The sequence below is a fragment of the Amphibalanus amphitrite genome, unplaced genomic scaffold, assembly GCF_019059575.1.
Source record: "Amphibalanus amphitrite isolate SeventyFive unplaced genomic scaffold, NRLGWU_Aamphi_draft 000110F_arrow, whole genome shotgun sequence".
Lineage (NCBI taxonomy): Eukaryota > Metazoa > Arthropoda > Thecostraca > Balanomorpha > Balanidae > Amphibalanus > Amphibalanus amphitrite.
This window is the reverse complement of record NW_024881605.1, coordinates 274,673-297,259: the sequence shown is the minus strand read 5'-3', so window position 1 is coordinate 297,259 and position 22,587 is coordinate 274,673.

The following is a 22,587-nucleotide window of genomic DNA, read 5'->3' as shown; positions in this document are numbered from 1 at the left end:
GAGCTGCCAGATTTCCAATGGAAACAAGCACAGTTCCCGAATGTTCTGTTACGAGAACCCGATTACGATACGAACCCGAACCCGATTACGATACGCTGACGAAGCTTTGTAATACAATTCGAAAGCTCCGACCCGAACGATTTCTTGTGGAGTAAAGTCCTCATTCAATTATTACTGTTACGAGAAGTTATTGAGACGCTAGAATTATGTATCCAGTGCAGATTTTAAGAAGACTTATGGGCTGAACAGCCGTTTTTAAAGAACTTGGCATACCATGTGTCGGTGTTGTAATTGATAACACTGATAATCTGGCAGCTCTAATACGTCAGCTAATAGGACCTAATTATCGTGGTCGGCCGCAACTGGCCCGTTCTGCCGGCGAATTCAGTTTGTTCTAAGCACTGGTGAAGGGCGGTGCGTGCATCTTCTACAGCGATGTGATCGTTGTAGCGCTGTGTGTCGTCTGTACGGCAAGTCTGTTATAATTTTGAATAAGTATGTTCAGTGAACTGGTATTGAATACTTTCACTTGTGTCGTTGCTGCCTTTGTCTTTTTATTCTGTATCCGATTTTTTGTCACGAGATTTATCGATAATAAATCTGTCATGTGAAAGATTTTAAAAAGAATTGTAACAATCATTGCACTAGAATCTTCAGTCTTTTCTTTAACATCCCTTGTCGTGAAATATAATAATGATTAGTTACGTTATATAAAACCGACATAAAGAAACCAAGGACAAAGCCAGCAAGGAGACAAGTAAACGTAATGAATATCAGTTTACAAAACACACTTATTCAAACTTATAACAGACCTGCCGTACAGACGACACAAAGCGCTTCATTGATCACCTTGCTGTAGAAGATACACGCAGCGCCCCTCACCAGCGCACGGAACAAACTGAAGGCGCCGGCTGACCGGCCGGCTGCCGATCGCGGTTGAGAATTAGAGCTGCCAGATTTTCAATGGAAACAAGCACAGTTCCCGAATGTTCTGTTACGAGAAGTTATCGAGACGCTAGAATTATGTATCCAGTGCAGATTTTAAGAAGACTAATGGGCTGAACAGCCGTTTTTAAAGAACTTGGCATACCATGTGTCGGTGTTGTAATTGATAACACTGATAATCTGGCAGCTCTAATACGTCAGCTAATAGGACCTAATTATCGTAAGCGGCCGCAACCGGCCCGTTCTGCCGGCGAATTCAGTTTGTTCTAAGCACTGGTGAAGGGCGGTGCGTGCATCTTCTACAGCGATGTGATCGTTGTAGCGCTGTGTGTCGTCTGTACGGCAAGTCTGTTATAATTTTGAATAAGTATGTTCAGTGAACTGGTATTGAATACCTTCACTTGTGTCGTTGCTGCCTTTGTCTTTTTATTCTGTATCCGATTTTTTGTCACGAGATTTATCGATAATAAATCTGCCATGTGGAAGATTTTAAAAAGAATTGTAACAATCATTGCACTAGAATCTTCAGTCTTTTCTTTAACATCCCTTGTCGTGAAATATAATAATGATAAGTTACGTTATATAAAACCGACATAAAGAAACCAAAGACAAAGCCAGCAAGGAGACAAGTGAACGTATTGAATATCAGTTTACAAAACATACTTATTCAAACTTATAATAGACTTGCCGTACAGACGACACAAAGTGCTTCAATGATCACCTCGCTGTAGAAGATACACGCAGCGCCCCTCACCTGCAGCGCACGGAACAGACTGAAGGCGCCGGCTGACCGGCCGGCTGCCGATCGCTGTTGAGAATTAGAGCTGCCAGATTTTCAATGGAAACAAGCACAGTTCCCGAATGTTCTGTTACGAGAAGTTATCGAGACGCTAGAATTATGTATCCAGTGCAGATTTTAAGAAGACTAATGGGCTGAACAGCCGTTTTTAAAGAACTTGGCATACCATGTGTCGGTGTTGTAATTGATAACACTGATAATCTGGCAGCTCTAATACGTCAGCTAATAGGACTTAATTATCGTGGGCGGCCGCAACTGGCCCGTTCTGCCGGCGAATTCAGTTTGTTCTAAGCACTGGTGAAGGGCGGTGCGTGCATCTTCTACAGCGATGTGATCGTTGTAGCGCTGTGTGTCGTCTGTACGGCAAGTCTGTTATAATTTTGAATAAGTATGTTCAGTGAACTGGTATTGAATACCTTCACTTGTGTCGTTGCTGCCTTTGTCTTTTTATTCTGTATCCGATTTTTTGTCACGAGATTTATCGATAATAAATCTGCCATGTGGAAGATTTTAAAAAGAATTGTAACAATCATTGCACTAGAATCTTCAGTCTTTTCTTTAACATCCCTTGTCGTGAAATATAATAATGATAAGTTACGTTATATAAAACCGACATAAAGAAACCAAAGACAAAGCCAGCAAGGAGACAAGTGAACGTATTGAATATCAGTTTACAAAACATACTTATTCAAACTTATAACAGACTTGCCGTACAGACGACACAAAGTGCTTCAATGATCACCTCGCTGTAGAAGATACACGCAGCGCCCCTCACCTGCAGCGCACGGAACAGACTGAAGGCGCCGGCAGAATGGGACAGTTGCGGCCGACCACGATAATTAGGTCCTATTATTTGATGTATTAGAGGTGCCAGATCACCAGTGTTGTCAATTACAACACCGTCACATGGTATGTCATATTCTTAAAAAACGACTGTTCAGCCCATCAGTTTTCTTAAAATCTGCACTGGATACATAATTCTAGCGTCTCGATAACTTCTCGTAACAGAACATTCGGGAACTGTGCTTGTTTCCATTGGAAATCTGGCAGCTCTAATTCTCAACCGCGATCGGTAGCCGGCCGGTCAGCCGGCGCCTTCAGTCTGTTCCGAGCGCTGGTGAGGGGCGCTGCGTGTATCTTCTACAGCGAGGTGATCATTGCAGCGCTTTGTGTCTTCTGTACGGCAAGTCTGTTATAATTTGTAACAAGTATGTATTGCAAACTGATATTTGATACCTTCACTTGTCTCGTTGCTAGCTTTGTCTTTGGTTTCTTTATATCGGTTTTATTTAACCCTCGCATGTGTGCGGCGTTTGCCAGCTTCTAATGTGTAGGGGGGGGGTCGGTTGGACCCCCCCCTTGCCGTTTGGCCCCTGATCGAGCTAGAGCTTCGCGGAAAAAACGAGCGTGTTGCCCGTGACGAGAGGAAGCCGATGATACCCAATTTTATGGTCCTAGGTCATTGGTTGACCTTCCAGGTCAGGTCAATGACCCAAAGTCGGGAAAATCGGGACCTGTTAGAAAGTCGTAAAGTGTGGCTGCTAAGGGGTTTTTCGGGGTGCTGATCACGAATATCGTGTTAGTTTTGATCACAGATGATGTCTTTAAGCATTTAGACCAGGTCGGGTCAGGTCAGGTCAGGTCAACCAGTAGGCGTCGTGACGGGTATTCGTAGTACGTGTCAACCGCCTCTGACAGCTTCGTAACATGTTACGAAGTCACCAAAACTACTTCGTAAATGTTCAAATGGTTGCTAAATTCGAATTCAGCTCCAAAAACTAGCCTAGAAACATGTAAAACTCGAAAAAGTGACCCGAGGTCACCCGAGGTCACCAAAGGTCAATGACCTGACCTGACCTTCAGGTGACCTTGACACACACGGGAGTAACATCAAATCACATGTTTGAACGTTTGAAACCACGAAAAGCTTGCAAACACGCGGCTAGTGCGAGCCGACATGCGCGAAATCGCGATTCCGGCCAAACATGGTCTCGGAAAAGAGGTCACAGGTCAAAGGTCATTTGGGTCAGGGTCATGAAATTTTCAGGGTAGGTGTAAAATTGATCAATGCGAGGGTACTGAAAGTTTCGTCGCGATCGGCCGCTTTTTACGCGAGTTATTCGCGAAAAACCATGGGGGGGGGTCCATCCGACCCCCCCCCTACACATGCGAGGGTTAACGTAACTAATCTATACTATATTTCACGACAAGGTATGTGAAAGAAAAGACTGAATATTGAAATATTCTAGTGCAATGATTGTTACAATTGTACACATGGCAGATTTTTTATCGCTAAATCTCGTGACAAAAAATTGGATACAGAATAAAAAGACAAAGGCAGCAACGATACAAGTGAAAGTATTAAATACCAGTTCACTGAACATACTTATTCAAAATTATAACAGACTTGCCGTTCAGACGACACGCAGCGCTACAACGATCACATCGCTGAAGAAGATGCACGCACCGCCCTTCACCAGTGCTTAGAACAAACTGAATTCGCCGGGAGAACGGGCCAGTTGCGGCCGACCACGATAATTAGGTCCTATTAGCTGACGTATTAGAGCTGCCAGATTAACAGTGTTATCAATTACAACACCGACACATGGTATGCCAAGTTCTTTAAAAACGGCTGTTCAGCCCATTAGTCTTCTTAAAATCTGCACTGGATACATAATTCTAGCGTCTCGATAACTTCTCGTAACAGAACATTCGGGAACTGTGCTTGTTTCCATTGAAAATCTGGCAGCTCTAATTCTCAACCGCGATCGGTAGCCGGCCAGTCAGCCGGCGCCTTCAGTCTGTTCCGAGCGCTGGTGAGGGGCGCTGCGTGTATCTTCTATAGCGGGGTGATCATTGCAGCGCTTTGTGTCTTCTGTTCGGCAAGTCTGTTATAATTTGTAACAAGTATGTATTGTAAACTGATATTTGATACCTTCACTTGTCTCGTTGCTAGCTTTGTCTTTGGTTTCTTTATGTCGGTTTTATTTAACGTAACTAATCTATACTATATTTCACGACACAAGATGTGAAAGAAAAGACTGAATATTCAAATATTCCAGTGCAACGATTGTTACAATTGTATTCATGGCAGATTTTTTATCGCTAAATCTCGTGACAAAAAATTGGATACAGAATAAAAAGACAAAGGCAGCAACGATACAAGTGAAAGTATTGAATACCAGTTCACTGAACATACTTATTCAAAATTATAACAGACTTGCCGTACAGTCGACACACAGCGCTACAACGATCACCTCGCTGTAGAAGATGCACGCACCGCCCTTCACCATGGCTCAGAACAGACTGAAGGCGCCGGATGACCGGCCGGCTAACGATCGCGGTTGAGAATTAGAGCTGCCAGATTTCCAATGGAAGCAAGCACAGTTCCCGAATGTTCTGTAACGAGAAGTAATCGAGACGCTAGAATTATGTACCCAGTGCAGACTTGAAGAAGACTGATGGGCTGAACAGCCGTTTTTAAAGAATTTTGCATACCATGTGATCGTGTTGTAATTGATAACATTGGTAATCTGGCAGCTCTAATACGTCAGCTAATAGGACTTAATTATCGTGGTCGGCCACAACTGGCCCATTCTGCCGGCGACTTCAGTTTGTTCTAAGCACTGGTGAAGGGCGGTGCGTGCATCTTCTATAGCGATGTGATCGTTGTAGCGCTGTGTGTCGTCTGTACGGCAAGTCTGTTATAATTTTGAATAAGTATGTTCAATGAACTGGTATTCAATACTTTCACTTGTGTCGTTGCTGCTTTTGTCTTTTTATTCTGTATCCGATTTTTTGTCACGAGATTTATCGATAATAAATCTGCCATGTGGAAGATTTTAAAAACAATTGTAACAATCATTGCACTAGAATCTTCAGTCTTTTCCTTAACATCCCTTGTCGTGAAATATAATAATGATAAGTTACGTTATATAAAACGGACATAAAGAAACCAAAGACAAAGCCAGCAATGAGACAAGTGAAGGTATTGAATGTCAGTTTACAATACATACTTATTCAAACTTATAACAGACCTGCCGTACAGACGACACAAAGCGCTTCAATGATCACCTCGCTGTAGAAGATACACGCAGCGCCCCTCACCAGCGCTCGGAACGAACTGAAGTCGATGGCAGAATGGGCCAGTTGCGGCCGACCACGATAATTAGGTCCTATTATTTGACGTATTAGAGGTGCCAGATTGCCAGTGTTGTCAATTACAACACCGTCACATGGTATGTCAAATTCTTAAAAAACGACTGTTCAGCCCATCAGTTTTCTTAAAATCTGCACTGGATACATAATTCTAGCGTGTCGATTACTTCTCGTAACAGAACATTCGGGAACTGTGCTTGCTTCCATTGGAAATCTGGCAGCTCTAATTCTCAACCGGGATCGGCAGCCGGCCGATTAGCCGGCGCCTTCAGTCTGTTCCAAACGCTGGTGAGGGGCCCTTCGTGTATCTTCTACAGCAAGGTGATCATTGCAGCGCTTCGTGTCGCCTGTACGGCAAGTCTGTTATAAGTTTGAATAAGTATGTATTGTAAACTGATATTCAATACGTTCACTTGTCTCCTTGCTGGCTTTATCTTTGGATTCTTTATGTCGGTTTTATATAACGTAACTTATCATTATTATATTTCACGACAGGGATGTTAAAGAAAAGACTGAAGATTCTAGTGCAATGATTGTTACAATTGTTTCTAAAATCTTCCACATGGCAGATTTATTATCGATAAATCTCGTCACAAAAAATCGGATACAGAATTAAAAGACAAAGGCAGCAACGACACAAGTGAAAGTATTCAATACCAGTTCACTGAACATACTTATTCAAAATTATAACAGACTTGCCGTACAGACGACACACAGCGCTACAACGATCACATCGCTGTAGAAGATGCAGGCACCGCCCTTCACCAGTGCTTAGAACAAACTGAATTCGCCGGCAGAACGGGCCAGTTGCGGCCGACCACGATAATTAGGTCCTATTAGCTGACGTATTAGAGCTGCCAGATTATCAGTGTTATCAATTACAACACCGACACATGGTATGCCAAGTTCTTTAAAACGGCTGTTCAGCCCATCAGTCTTCTTAAAATCTGCACTGGATACCTAATTCTAGCGTCTCGATAACTTCTCGTAACAGAACATTCGGGAACTGTGCTTGTTTCGATTGGAAATCTGGAAGCTCTAATTTTCAACCGCGATCGGTAGCCGGCCGGTCAGCCGGCGCCTTCAGTCTGTTCCGAGCGCTGGTGAGGGGCGCTGCGTGTATCTTCTACAGCGAGGTGATATTGCAGCGCTTTGTGTCTTGTGTACGGCAAGTCTGTTATAATTTGTAACAAGTATGCATTGTAAACTGATATTTGATACCTTCACTTGTCTCGTTGCTAGCTTTGTCTTTGGTTTCTTTATATCGGTTTTATTTAACGTAACTAATCTATACTATATTTCACGACACGGGATGTGAAAGAAAAGACTGAATATTCAAATATTTTAGTGCAATGATTGTTACAATTGTACACATGGCAGATTTTTTATCGCTAAATCTTGTGACAAAAAATTGGATACAGAATAAAAAGACAAAGGCAGCAACGATACAAGTGAAAGTATTGAATACCAGTTCACTGAACATACTTATTCAAAATTATAACAGACTTGCCGTTCAGACGACACGCAGCGCTACAACGATCACATCGCTGTAGAAGATGCACGCACCGCCCTTCATCAGTGCTTAGAACATACTGAAGTCGCCGGCAGAATGGGCCAGTGTCGGCCGATCACGATAATTAGGTCCTATTAGCTGACGTATTAGACCTGCCAGATTACCAATGTTATCAATTACAGGACGGACACATGGTACGCCAAGTTCCTTAAAAACGGCTGTTCAGCCCATCAGTCTTCTTAAAATCTGCACTGGATACCTAATTCTAGGGTCTCGATAACTTCTCGTAACAGAACATTCGGGAACTGTGCTTGCTTCCATTGAAAATCTGGCAGCTCTAATTCTCAACCGCGATCGGCAGCCGGCCGGTCAGCCGGCGCCTTCATTCTGTTCCGTGCGCTGCAGGTGAGGGGCGCTGCGTGTATCTTCTACAGGGAGGTCATCATTGAAGCGCTTTGTGTCGTCTGTACGGCAGGTCTGTTTTAAGTTTGAATAAGTATTGTAAACTGAAATTCAATACGTTTACTTGTCTCCTTGCTGGCTTTGTCTTTGGTTTCTTTTTGTCGGTTTTATATAACGTTACTTATCATTACTATATTTCACGACAAGGGATGTTAAAGAAAAGACTGAAGGTTCTAGTGCAATGATTGTTACAATTGTTTTTAAAATCTTCCACATGGCAGATTTATTATCGATAAATCTCGTGACAAAAAATCGGATACAGAATAAAAAGACAAAGGCAGCAACGACACAAGTGAAAGTATTGAATACCAGTTCATTGAACATACTTATTCAAAATTATAACAGACTTGCCGTACAGACGACACACAGCGCTACAACGATCACATCGCTGTAGAAGATGCACGCACCGCCCTTCACCAGTGCTTAGAACAAACTGAATTTGCCGTCAGAACGGGCCAGTTGCGGCCGACCACGATAATTAGGTCCTATTAGCTGACGTATTTAGAGCTGCCAGATTATCAATGTTATCAATAACAACACGGACACATGGTATGCCAAGTTCTTTAAAAACGGCTGGTCAGCCCATTAGTCTTCTTAAAATCTGCACTGGATACATAATTCTAGCGTCTCGATAACTTCTCGTAACAGAACATTCGGGAACTGTGCTTGTTTCCATTGAAAATCTGGCAGCTCTAATTCTCAACCGCGATCGGCAGCCGGCCGGTCAGCCGGCGCCTTCAGTCTGTTCCGTGCGCTGGTGAGGGGCGCTGCGTGTATCTTCTACAGCGAGGTGATCATTGCAGCGCTTTGTGTCTTCTGTTCGGCAAGTCTGTTATAATTTGTAACAAGTATGTATTGTAAACTGATATTTGATACCTTCACTTGTCTCGTTGCTAGCTTTGTCTTTGGTTTCTTTATGTCGGTTTTATTTAGCGTAACTAATCTATACTATATTTCACGACACAAGATTTGAAAGAAAAGACTGAATATTCAAATATTATAGTGCAATGATTGTTACAATTGTACACATGGCAGACTTTTTATCGCTAAATCTCGTGACAAAAAATTGGATACAGAATAAAAAGACAAAGGCAGCAACGATACAAGTGAAAGTATTGAATACCAGTTCACTGAACATTTTTATTCAAAATTATAACAGACCTGCCGTTCAGACGACACGCAGCGCTACAACGATCACATCGCTGTAGAAGATGCACGCACCTCCCTTCACCAGTGCTTAGAACAAACTGAAGTCGCCGGCAGAATGGGCCAGGTGCGGCCGACCATGATAATTATGTCGTATTAGCTGACGTACTAGAGCTGCCATATTACCAATGTTATCAAATACAACACGGACACATGGTATGCCAAGATCTTTAAAAACGGCTGTTCAGCCCATCAGTCTTCTTAAAATCTGCACTGGATACATAATTCTAGCGTCTCGATTACTTCTCGTAACAGAACATTCGGGAACTGTGCTTGCTTGCATTGGAAATCTGGCAGCTCTAATTTTCAATTATTGCACCAGAACATTTGAATATTCAGTCTTCTTTAAGTTCCCACGTCGTGTAATATAATAAAGATAATAAAGATAAATTACGTAACATAAAACCGCCATAAAGAAACCAAAAACACAAAGCCAGCAACGAGATTGCTGGTTTTAGGGCCGCTGCTAGCACTTTGCCACCACACGCAGCGAAATCTCAAATCGGTTTTCAGATATTGACAAACTCGGACGCTCCAATATTAGATGATGTTAGCTGTTCTCCAAAGCCAATGCAGATATTTAGGACGAATATTCAAAACACTAGGTACTTTTTATTTATGGTAGCTTTTGAAAGCACTGCGGCTTTCTTCCTCAGCCTAGACAGTTAGACACATAGAATCAAATCAAAATTAACAATTCATCCTAGTCGTTCGTTTCGTGATATTAAACATCGTTTGGATACGTATAAGTGGCGCACATTCAAATTTCCAAAATTATGTGGTCACATGCTTAAATTAAGTCTTCGCTTCTTTGAAGAAGAGTAAAAATATCAGGTAATATCACAGACGTCATCAACGATAAAAAAAGACACATGCCTATCACATGCGCTTCAACATCATAAGCAAATCGTCCAAACGGCGAAACAACATGCATACAAGTATACATATTACAATTCCGCAGGTCCCAGCATAGAGACACCCTGCACTTTTTCACTACTTCAGCACACGGTACACATTTGCTAGCGGTACACCGGGTTTTGTATTTAAAAGCTATATAGCTTTTAAATACAAAACCTTTTTATTTAAAAGTATTTCGAAAGCTACCATAAATAAAAAGTACCTGGTGTTTCGAATATTCGTTCTAAACATGATTCCTTTCCAGGTGAATAACAATATTTATCAATATATTAACCAATGCAGATATTTGTTCCCAGACTTAACCTGACATCGACGTGACTTGTAGACCTACGTATGGAAAATTTACCACAAAATCCGTCTCGAACATTCCTTAGGAAGTTTGACGAGGAGCCAAAAATCTGCATCCCTCCTCAGTGCTTCGTGTATTCATCTCAATACTTCAAGAAGTCCGGTTAAAAAATATGCGCACAAAACGCACATTAACCAATTTCAAACGGAAAAAAACTTTCACCAATCACACGCAAAGCCTACACGAAACTTCATCTGTCATTCAACTGTATAAATGATAATGTGAATTTACCACGAGCACAGAGTAGCAACAAGAGATGTCAATCGGATACCAACATTTTGGTATACCGATACCAAACCGATACCAACTTGGTATTTGGTATTTCAATCCCCTATATTTGATATTTTGTTGGTATTATGAACCCATACTAATATATGACGCAGATAAATTGGTATAAATTTGGTATTTGCCTCATGTTGCCAGGTTGGTTCGGTTTCGATATTTTCTCACGGTTTTGGTTGGTATTTTGTTTGGTATCGGTATTCCGATTTTCTATAATTGACATCAATAGTAGCAACCAACAGCGCAGAACTAACATGCTCGGTCCGAGCTCAACTCGGCAGATGTCAGCTCTCACCGCGCCGAACTGTTTCATAAATGGCAAATTACCGAGGTTACCACAATCAGGAATATGAATGATCATACAAAATACAAATACTTGTAATTGTAAGAAGTGTTGTCCGCACTTGTAATTGTAAAGAAGTGTTGCCCGCAATAAAGCCACAAAAGCCATGCAGGTCTGATGCGTGAAATTCATGGCATGCTAATCGGTAACCAGTAATATCGCGGTAGGGGAAGACAACAGGTCATGTATAATGTGCAGAAAAGCCCGCCAAACAAATACATCGTCATGCATCATGTTACGAATGCTAGTTAAAAATCGCCGGAATTATCGTTCTCATACATACGGCCACGGGAGAGGGGGGGATGAACGTCACAATGACCAGTTGCACAACAAATGGATCGTACAATTATCAGTTACACTTTGATCATAACGAACTTTACCTAGCACCGGTATAATTCCTCCCCGCTTGCCGCTCTTGTCTGTCATCTGATGATCCTCACAACTATTTCAATGTTGAACAGCTGCAGCATGTGACTGGCCCGCCTGAGCTCCTCGACGTCGGCCCGCGGCCCGAGAGAGAACAAGCTTGGCCGACTGGCCGAGCTAGGCTGATTGCACCAGGTCCATGCCGCCGGCCGGTGCCGTGCACGGGGCCTCTGGACTGGGAGATGATCGGATACAGCGAATGCTGCCACCGCCGCCCCAGGTGAGCTACACGTACCACCGCCACTCCACCGGTCCGCTAGGTAAGCCCTGCCACCGACGTGGAAAGCGAGCTGTAACGCACAGGGAACGAAACCCATCAGCAATCGGTGTAGGGGAGGGGATAACATTGCACAAGCGGACAGGAAACAGCACTGATATAGCAGCTAGATAAGGTTAAGTGGTATAAATGAAAGACACACACACACACGCACGCACGCACGCACGCACGCACGCACGCACGCACGCACGCACGCACGCACGCATGCACGCACGCACGCACGCACGCACGCACGCGGTGCCGGAAGTCTGAGTCGCCCAAATCTTACAGACTCCCACTCCGGATCAGTGTCAATATAGCATGGCCCAAGACACTAAAACGATCGTTGATGCTTCAAAGCCAGATTTGGTCGTAGTAAAGACAAAGCTTACGTTTTGAACAATCCTTTTCAGTTACAATCAGAAACAACAGTTGTGCCAGAACCTCTTCATAGCTCTGCACATTACTTTAGAACATATTGCAATTTTAGGTCTTGCAATCTAAGAGCGTGCAAAGAATTGTTGCAGGCAAGATGAAACATCTCTGACAAACCCGGAGTCAGTCATCAAATCATCCATCGACTATGCACACCTGTCAGTAGTTGTGTCGGTTGTAAAATGCACAAAGGTGTTTCAAAGTAGCTACAGCAAGCAAAAGACTGGCTCATCAACCTGACCTACCCGCGTGACTTTCATGCTGCTGAGCTGACGTTTGTCATCCATGCTGCCGCCGGCTGCTCCAGCAGCCCAGTCGCGAGTGTACGATCCGCAGCTCTGCATTGGCCCGGCTTCAGCTTCACGTTCTGAAAATGGGATCCATTTCATATCAATTCATTGCTGATTGTGATGGCATTTCGAATAGATCATACTAGCCGTTTTCACGACGGGCTACACGAAGACGGTTAAAATGTGTCGCTTGCTAAGACACTTCAATGCTGTCTGGTAAGTCTCGCTACAATGTTCAATATCATTGTGCTTGTGCAGGGCATGTAGGCATGAACTTAAAATGCTGCGGGTCATCATATACCGATGACGATGCTGTTTTCTGCTGCCAAGATTTTTGCTGCTGAGGTCATTTCAGGTAAAGTTAGGTCAAGGTCTATTTTATGTGTTTGTATGTCTGTGTGTGTCTGTGTGTATACTGATGTGTGCACCGATTGTTTTTGTGTCCATATTACATAAAATCATGATTTGAGAAGTTTTTACCAAAAATGCAGTCAAAAAACTTCACAAAAAGTAAATTCAGCTTTCCTAAAACGCAATTATCTTAGATGACCTCAAGGTCAACACCTTGACCCTGACCTTGACACCTGTACATCGTCGAACAACATGCTCGATGATAGGTGGGAGGTAAGACTGGCAAAAAAGGCCGAAATCAAGGTGTCAAAAGCTCACAAGGCCCATGGCAAACGCAAGATGTTGAAAATTGGCCATTTGGGTCATGACGACCTGAAAAACAAGGTCATGTCTCCGAAACCAAAAATCACAGAAACTTGAAATTTTTAGTGGATATCAAGAAAGGATAGAGGAGCAGCTATACGAAAAATCAGCCTTCTAGCTCTAAAAATGTTGAGTGCAGAGCAGAAAGACTACCTGGGGGGAAGGGGGTGGCAACCACCATGTGCGGGCGAGGGTTAAGCTGGGATGGTCACCTTAAGCAATACTGCTATCGAGGGGATTGAGAGCGCGGACGACCTGACAAAACAAGCGGCCGCCTTGCCCTCAAACGCCCACTCGCTGACCAGGGCGGTTCACTGTGCGGCCACGCATGAATGGCGCGACAACTGCTCAGAATCACTATTCAAGCCACTCCTCGGGAGCACGTCGCCGCTCCCTATCCCCGGAGCGGACCGAGAGGATGCCGTTTCGGTGCACCAGAAACACCAGTTTCGGTGTTTCGGTGCCGGCGGGCCACTGGAGCCGCTCGCTCCAATAAGGCACCGAATCGGCTGTCTTAACTCCGCGGCGTGCCAGCAGTGCCTAGACAAGCGGTGCCCCGCGGCGCAGAGTGTACCGAGAAGAGGGTGATGTGCCGGAGCACATGCTGCTCCGCCGTTATTAACATCGCGATGTTAATAACGGCGATGCATCGGCACAAATTTGTGGCCCCGGAGCTCACGACTCCAGCTTTGTTTCACGGCATGAAGCAAGAGTGCGCTTACACTATTGAGGCATTGGGTTTCTGTGGAAATGAAAAACTCATTCGGACGCTCAAACATGGGAGAGCATACAAGGCCCCGCCCCCGGAACACTCTGTCTGGTTCATATAGCCTTGATCGGTAGATGTGCACACTGCACATGTGCTTTATATAAAAAGGCCTTAATTTTCGCACAAATAGGCACCTAATTTTTGGCGCAAATCACACAAAAATTTCAGCGCAAGATCGGTTGCGCCAAATTTCGGCGCAAGAGGGTCTCACGGGCGTCCGGCGTAGTGTATGAATGTTTTCCAGTCTGGCCAAGAAGCCCCTACGAACCTGGACTAGGATGATAGGACCAGGTCTTCACAACCTGAATGTCTATGGATTCAGCAGGAATTCCCCACACTCAATAACAATGCTTGAACCCCTGGCGGATTCAGGGGTTCAGCACGTGGAGGGGGGCATACCAGGTCACGGAGCCAAACCTAGGGTACCCCCAAATCCCGTTTTCTCATCGGATTTAGGCCACTTATTTTTCGTCATAGCCCTGACACGAGTTTTTTTCTTAAAAAAAAAACAGAAATGGTTGGACACCTGACCCCCATTGGCAGATCCAGGAAGAGGAGGCTTTTGGGACAAATACCCGGGCAGCGCCAGAAATCGACGAAAATTGGTGGGGCCGTTGGGGCCCTCAGCCCCTCAGAATGACGGGTGTATAGAGCCGACCCAGGGCCGCCGGTGTGGAACCTTAAGAGGTACTGGCGTGGGACCATCAAAGGTATCGGTGTGGGTTCCCCAGAGGCAGTGGTGTGGGGCGCTCAGAGGCACTGGTGCAGGAACCACAAAGGAGCCGGTGTGGGCCCTCTAAAGTGCTGGTGTGAGGCCCTCACATGGACGTCGTTGTGGTGCCTCAGACACTGGTGTGGCGCTAAGCCCACACCATTCACAGATGGTGTGAGGGGCCATTGGAGTTGTTGGTGCGAAATGCGAATGCTTAATAATCCAGTAGGACCTCTCAGAGACCGACAAAGGGCCCTCAGAGGCCGGTAACAGGCCGTATGATGCCAACAATGGGCCTTCACAGGCCGGCAAGTGAGGGCCGGCAGTATCTTCAGGAGCCCTGTGGAATCCTTAGAGATCGGCATGGTCCTCTCAGACGCCGGTGGGGCCCTCAGAGTCACCGGTGTAGGACCTACAGAGTTACCAGTGGCTGGCTGCCAGAGGCACTGGTGTGGGGCCCCAGAGGCGCCGGTGTGGGACCCTGAGTCGCCGATGATGTGGGCCTCAGGAGACACTGGTTTCTTAGAGGTGGCGGTGTAGGGCCCTCAGACGCGTCTGTGTGGTGCCCTCACAGTCGCCGGTGAAGACTTTCAAAGGCATCGTTGTGGGAGTCCTCACTCCTCAGAGACACATGCATGGGGGCAAGGGGTCTTCAAGAGACCAGCAAGGGCCAGCAGAGGGTTTCAGGAGCCTTGCGGGATTCTGGAGACCGGCGTGGTACTCTCAGGCGTCACTGGGAGCCCTCAGACTCACCAGTGTGGGGCCCACATAGTGCAGGTAGGTAGCCGTCAGATGCGCCTGTGAAAGACCTTCAGAGGCGCTAGTGTGGGGCCCTCAGAGCCGCCGCCGATGTAGGGCCTTAAGAAATATTGGTGTTAGTCCCTCAGATTGGCGGTGTTGGGCCCTCAAAGGTGCCGGTGTGAGACCCTCACAGGCGCCGTTATGGGCCCTTAGAGACACTGGTGTGGAACTGTGGAGCCGTTCCATGCGGGTGGGCCAGGACCCTAATTAGAGTTGACGCTTAATAGGTCAGCAAGGTCACTCAGAGGCCAGCACAGGGCCCTCAGAAGCCGGAGTGGGGCCCTTATGGAGATGTGTGATGTGTGATGTGATGTGTGATGTGACTCAGGAGCCCGTGACTCTGTGAGGTGCCCTCACGAGGCCTGCGGGTCTTATCTCAGTCGAAATAAGGCACGCTTGGACCCTGAGCGGCCAATTGGCACTGTAGGGCCTCTCGGGCCCATAGGGCACCATGCATCTAATTAGGCGGCACGCGCCCCTTGTGCCCCCCCCCCCCCTCCCCGGTTACGCTGCACTGGCTGCGGCCATACAGGTAAATCATATTCTAACCATCCCTATTCCCAAGCATAGGCGGCGGCCGATTCCTGCATGATTTGCGCAATATGAGTGCCATCGTTAGACAATACGGTCAAAAGGGTTGAAGCGGCATGACTCCCCTGTGGTTAGAACTAAGAAGCAGCATATTGTTAGACAAAATAAAGCAATGACAACTAAATTGAGGTTATTAAAACCAGTGGCGCAAGAACCGGGAGGGGGGGCTAGAGGGGGCTGAGCCCCCCCCCCCCAGCCGAAAAGCTGGGGGGGGGGGCTCGTAATGTTAGGGCCAAATAAAGCTGCATATACCACGACACGGTGTATTGTGCTTCCAGCGACCGACGACCAAGCACGGACACGGCGACCCGCCGACTGACCCAGTCCGGTCACGGTCGCGCCCTTATATAACCACGGCACAGAGCGCATGCGCGGTGACCGCGCGGCGGTCAGGCGGCTCGCCGGCCGGACGGCCGGGCCGCCATCCCATCCTGTTCCACGGCCCCACACGGCCGGTCCGCGGTCACAATATCCCAACACTCCTCCCCCCATAAAGAAACGTTTCCACTTGGTCAAGTAACAAAGAAACGCGACACACTACGCGACCGGAACGCGACCGGAAATACAAACTGATTCAGACACTGGTGATGCACATCGAGAGCATCCGAGGCCTAGGATTGAAAACGATCTGGGGGGAGCGACACTCTGCCAGACCTGGTCACATACGCGCCCCGCACAGATGTACCCCCATTCCCCACCTGATCTCGGGCCCGCCGGCAGAGGTAATACAACGCCAGCGGATCCGGTAGTCTCCTCGGACCCCGTCTGCTTCCTGGGACGCGTTTCTGTGGCTGTGTCCAATGCGTCGTCCCTCCGAGTGCTTCCAGACGTTTCCTGTTTGTGGGACTCCCGTTCCACAGCTGGCTTTAGCTGGTTGAAGTGCAGAGCCTTTTCCTTGCCCTTGTCGTCACGGACGAGGTACGTTACTCCTCTCTCTCCTCCGATGCGGCCGATGATGGTGCCCGGGCCTTTGTAGTACAGTCCCAGTTTCGGCTTCCCGCCGACCGAGACCCTATTATCCCGAATCCATACCCGGTCACCAGCCTCAAACCCTTTTCCGCTCGCGCGCTGGTTGAATCGGGTCGCAGCCTCCGTAGCACTGGCCCGGGTTTTCCTGATAGTCGTCTGATAAGCCTCTGAAATGGCCTTTAGACGCTCTTCAAGGTAGCACCGGATATTTCCCGCCCGATCCGGAGGGTTGATGACCGCATCGAGTGGCGTTTTCGGGTGGAATCCGTGCAGCAGAAAGAACGGGGAATATCCGGTGACGCTGTGCACAGAGGTGTTGTAAGCCATGCAGTACGCCTTGATGTCAGCGTCCCAGTTCGCTCCTTGAGGGTCAACGTATTTGGCGACCATGTCCTTGAGTGTTCTCATAAAACGCTCTACCATACCATCACTCTCAGGGTGATAGGGCGTTGTACGCGTTTTCTGGATGCCCAGTCGCTTGCACATGCACTAGAACAATGCAGACTCAAATTGGCCTCCTTGGTCCGAGTGAATCCTGTCTGGCACCCCCATGTCGTAAACCCAATCCAACAGCACCGTGGTTACGGTTTCGGCATCCTGCCGTCTCACTGGGTACACTCGGACGTATTTAGAAAAATAGTCCATGATGACTACTGCATATCGGTTGCCATTCTCCGACACCGGCATCTCAGTGATGTCAATCGCAATTCTGCGGAATGGTTGACTCAAGACCTCCGTTACCAGAGGAGCCCGTTTCTTCGGTGCAGGGCGATGGCGCCCTTGGCAAAGGTCACACGTGCTGCAGTACCGACGGATGTCCGCGAACATGCCGGGCCAGAGGAAGCGCTGTCGCACTCTTTCCGTTGCTCGACTCCGTCCCAAGTGTGCGGACGTCGGATGGTCATGGGCGAGCGTCATGATTCTTGATCGCATCGAATCGGGGACCAGGGCCCGGAAGCCCCACTTCGTCCTCATGCCGAGAACGCCCTCCCGCACTTCGAGCTGCGTCCAGCTCCCACGCAGTAGCTCCCACTCGGCGAGAGGGTGATCGGGCGGTGGTTCCCGACTGCCCAGACAGGCGTTCCGCATGACACTGAGGACCTCGTCCTCTTGTTGCGCCGTCTGCAAATCCGATTGTCCTGGTGCTTCAGTGATTAGGCGTCCCGCCTGGTCACCCTTCGCACTAGGTGGCGCAGTAGGCAGTGCGCAGACTTGGTCAAGTTCTGCTGCGCCTCGAGTCTTCCCCACACATTCCTCCTCTCCACCAGAAGCAGGTTCTTGGGCTCTTGTAGCTGCGGTATGCACGGGTGCTTGACCGGCTTCGGCGGGACAAGACTTGCTGCGCTTGCCCGTCCAGATATTGCCGTTGACTGGTCGCTGCCGGGACATTGCATCGGCATTGCCGTGATCACGGCCCGGCCGGACAACCACCCGGAACTGGTAAGAGCTCAGCTCGATGGCCCACCGGCCACGTCTTCCCGTCCCGTCACGTTCCACATTGATGGACTCCGGTACACCCGTGAGTGGTTTGTGATCGGTCACGACTTCGAATTCTGCTCCAACTGTGTACTGGTTGAATCGCCGGATGGCGTGAACGATGGCCCAGAGTTCTTTATCATATGTTGGCCATCTGCGCTGTTGCTTTGTCAGCACCTTACTGTCGTAGGCGATGACTCTCTCCGTGTCACCCACCCGCTCCGCGAGCACTGAACCGACTGCAGAGTCGGATGCATCCGTGTACAAGACGAATGTACCACGGAACGTAGGGAGGGCTAACACTGGAGGTGCAGTCAGCGCCTGCTTCAGACTCTCAAAAGCTGCTTCAGCTTCCGGCGTCCACGTCAGGTGGTCACCCACCACCTTGGCTTCCCTCAGCGGCTTCGTGAGATCCATGTATTGTGGGACAAAACGGCTGTAATATCCGCACAATCCGAGGAAGCTCTTCATGCCATCTTCCGTCTTCGGTGGAGCCCAGTCTTCTGGATCTTCTGGATGTTATGTGGGTCCGGTAGGAGTCCCTCCTTTGCGACCCGGTGACCGAGGAACATAACTTCGCGCTTTGCGAGGCGGCATTTTTCTGGTTTGATCTTCAGCTTCGCCGACCTCACTCGCTTGAAGACATCACGGAGCGTTGCGATGTGCTCGTCCTCGGATCTGCTTGATATGATGATGTCATCAAGGTAGACTAAACAGCGTTTCGAGTCCAGACCCGCAAGCACCAGTTCCATGAGTCGCTGGAATGTGGCTCCAGCATTTTTGAGACCCATGGCCATCACCCTGAACTGATGGAGTCCTTTGCCCGTGGAGAACGCCGTCTTTTCTCGGTCCTCTGTGGCCAGCGGGACCTGCCAGTAACCGGTCGCCATGTCGAGCGTCGTGTACCACGTTGCCCCCGCTAGAGTATCCAACGCCTCATCGACCCTCGGCAGAGGATGCGCACATCCGCGAGTTCGGCTGTTGATCGCGCGGAGATCGACGCAGAAGCGGAAACTTCCATCTTTCTTTCTGGCCAGGACGACTGGGGAGCACCACGGACTTGTACTCTCTTCAATTATTCCATCTTTCATCATCTGCGTCTTCTGCATCTCGACTTGCTCGCGTGGTACCCGCCGTGGTCTCTGCTTCACGGGAGCCTCCTCCCCTGTGTCGATGTGGTGTTCGAGCAAATCTGTCTTGCCGATATCACCCACATACTGACTGAAGATGTCTGCATATTCGCTGAGAATGGTTCTGAGCTTCTCCTTTCCTTCCGCTGAGAAGTCAGATCCGTCCACATCAAGTACTTCTGTCACCGTCGTATTCTGACGCCTTTCTGTTCTGCAGCTCACATCATCAATGTCATCATCATCACTGTCCCCAACGCCTCCGTCTGCAGCCAGGCACAACTTGTACTCACAGTCCTTCTCGTTTGTGGCATCATAAAATGTCCCTAGGTCACTGCCTCTGAGAACACGGACTTCTTCAGACCCAACATTTGTCAAAATGATCGAGACGCACCCGTCGTCGTCTGCAACGACCAGAGCCCTTGGAGTCAGGAGTCCCTCCCGCTCCGCTACGGTTGATGGCTCGAATATCCCGGCTGCACCCATTTCATCACTCTGCACGCCGTCCACTCTCTCCAGCTTACCAGCTACCACGCACTCTGACCGTGCTGGAATGACGACGTTCGACAGTAATCGCACTCGCGCACGTCTTGGTCAAACCTGCTCCCGGCTCGGCAGGGGAACGCTCATGGTTCCAATCTTGAATGAGCCAGTGTCGTCGTCAATGACCGTGCGATGCATGCACGTGAAGTCGCGACCTAGTATCACGTCGTACACGAGGTCGTCTGCCACGGTCACTACCGGGCATCGGAAGCTGACTCCATCAATGCATAATGAGAGGTTTTCCAACTCACCAACTATCTGGAGGGAGGTACCTCCCGCTCCGATAGCATTGCGCGCGCTCGGGCTGAGCCGGATTGTTCTTAGCGCTGGGTTCCCCTCATAAAATCCTCTTCGCATCATGGTGAAGTCGGCACCAGTGTCCACCAGCGCCCATGTCGGAGCGCCGTGAATGACGACCCGAACGGCCGACGCCGTGAGTGGGGACGCTTTAGAGAGGACTGGGACCTGTCCCACGGCTCCAGTCCGGTTCAGTTTTCCTGATGCGCACCGGCGCCCCCCCCCCCCCCCCCGGGGATCAGCAGCTCTTGTCTCGGAGTGGCCTCCGCCATTGCTGCCACCCTGGAAGTATTGGCACCCCGCCATCCAGTGGCCCTGCTGCCCACAACATAAGCAGAGCGGCAGCGTGCGCCCATCCCTTGTCGACGGCAGTGAAATGGGGCAGTGTCGCTTGAGGTGACCCAATTCTCCACAGCCGAAGCATCTGACGCTAGGTGAACCACGGCTACGCTCGGGGCAGTCTCGCTGAAAATGACCCGGCTGCTCGCAGCGGTAGCACCGGGGAAGTCGGCGAGACTTACTCGCATCAGTTGTCGTCTTCGGCGCCATTGTGATGGCCGATATCGACTCGTGTAGCCCACGAATATGATCTTCGATGGCTGTGAGCCGGTTGTTGTCCGTCACAGTCTTTTCTGCTTGACCCACGGTTGCTTCACCCCCGACCGGGCGGACCGCCCCGATGACGTCGATCTCATGATTTCGCACTGCCTTGATCGTCTTCCTCGTCTCCTCGAATTCTTTACAAACGCGTACCGCGTCAGTCAGTGTGGATAAGTTTCGGCTGATTAACCTCTCTTGCAATTGCGTGTCACGGAGGCCACAGATGAATCGGCCGCACTGGAATGCCTCCATAGCGCTGTGGTCGCTGGGCAGAGCCGGCTGGGCTAGCCCACTCAGCTCTCTGATCCTGGCTGAGAAGTCTTCAACAGACTCCGAAGGTGACTGGCAAACTCGGTTGAGTTCGGCATGAGCCTGCACCGTGCTTATTTGCCGGCCGAACCGACTTTCCAGTGCTTCAACCACCCTGCCGTAGCCCTTCCGTGACTCTTCGGTGAGTGACGCGAATGTGTCCAGTGCGACTCCGTCCAAAAGACCCACCATAGCCGCCAGCCGGTCCCCGGCTTTCATGCTCGCCGTCTGAGCTTCGAATCGGCGGAACCATTTCTGCCACACTTCCCCCGACTCCCCACTAAATTTCGAGGCTCTTGAAAGGAAAATGGTAGATAAATCCATAGTTTGTTATACTGAACTCTACTGGAGAGAACCTCTCCTCACCCAAAGTCTCTACTCACCGGCTCCGTCCACCTTTTCCACCGTGAGCTTGCGTAGGCCGTCACAGAACTCTCACAGCAATCTTCTTTCTTAAAATCTCATATGCAGCCCATTTACTTTATTGGTCCTACCGACCGCGCCAAAATATGTTAGGGCCAAATAAAGCTGCATATACCACGACACGGTGTATTGTGCTTCCAGCGACCGACGACCAAGCACGGACACGGCGACCCGCCGACTGACCCAGTCCGGTCACGGTCGCGCCCTTATATAACCACGGCACAGAGCGCATGCGCGGTGACCGCGCGGCGGTCAGGCGGCTCGCCGGCCGGACGGCCGGGCCTCCGACCCATCCTGTTCCACGGCCCCACACGGGCGGTCCGCGGTCACAATATCCCAACAGTAATGTATTTGAGCCCCCCCCCCCCAGCTGGAGGAATCGAAATCGGAAATCTACCAACATAATTTCATAGATTCATACATAGGCGCGGGAACCGGGGGAGGGGGCAGTGGGGAAAGCTTGCCCTCACAATTCTGCGGCCGTGGGGGCGGTCCACACAACTTTTTATGAGGCCAGGAACCGTTGGGCAGCTTGTCCTTCCCAAATTAGGGGTTGTGGGTCACATAGGAAGAAAGCATGTAAGTGAAAAATCCACCTCTTTCACTGGCTCGGCAACTCATTTGACAGATTAAAACCTTTATTCCAGGTTGCCAAAACGGTAGTTTCTTCACTCAGCTGAGACGGAATGCCTCACTTTTTGCATTTTTTCGTTTTTTTTGTTGTTGTTGAAAAGACCAAAGTCTGAAAAATAAGTGGCCTAAAACCGGTGAGAAAACTAGATTTGGGGGTACCCTAGGTTGATCTCTATTATGGTTCAGCCCCCCCAGTCTGGAGAAGTTCTCGCGCCGCTGACTAAAACGACTCTGATCACAA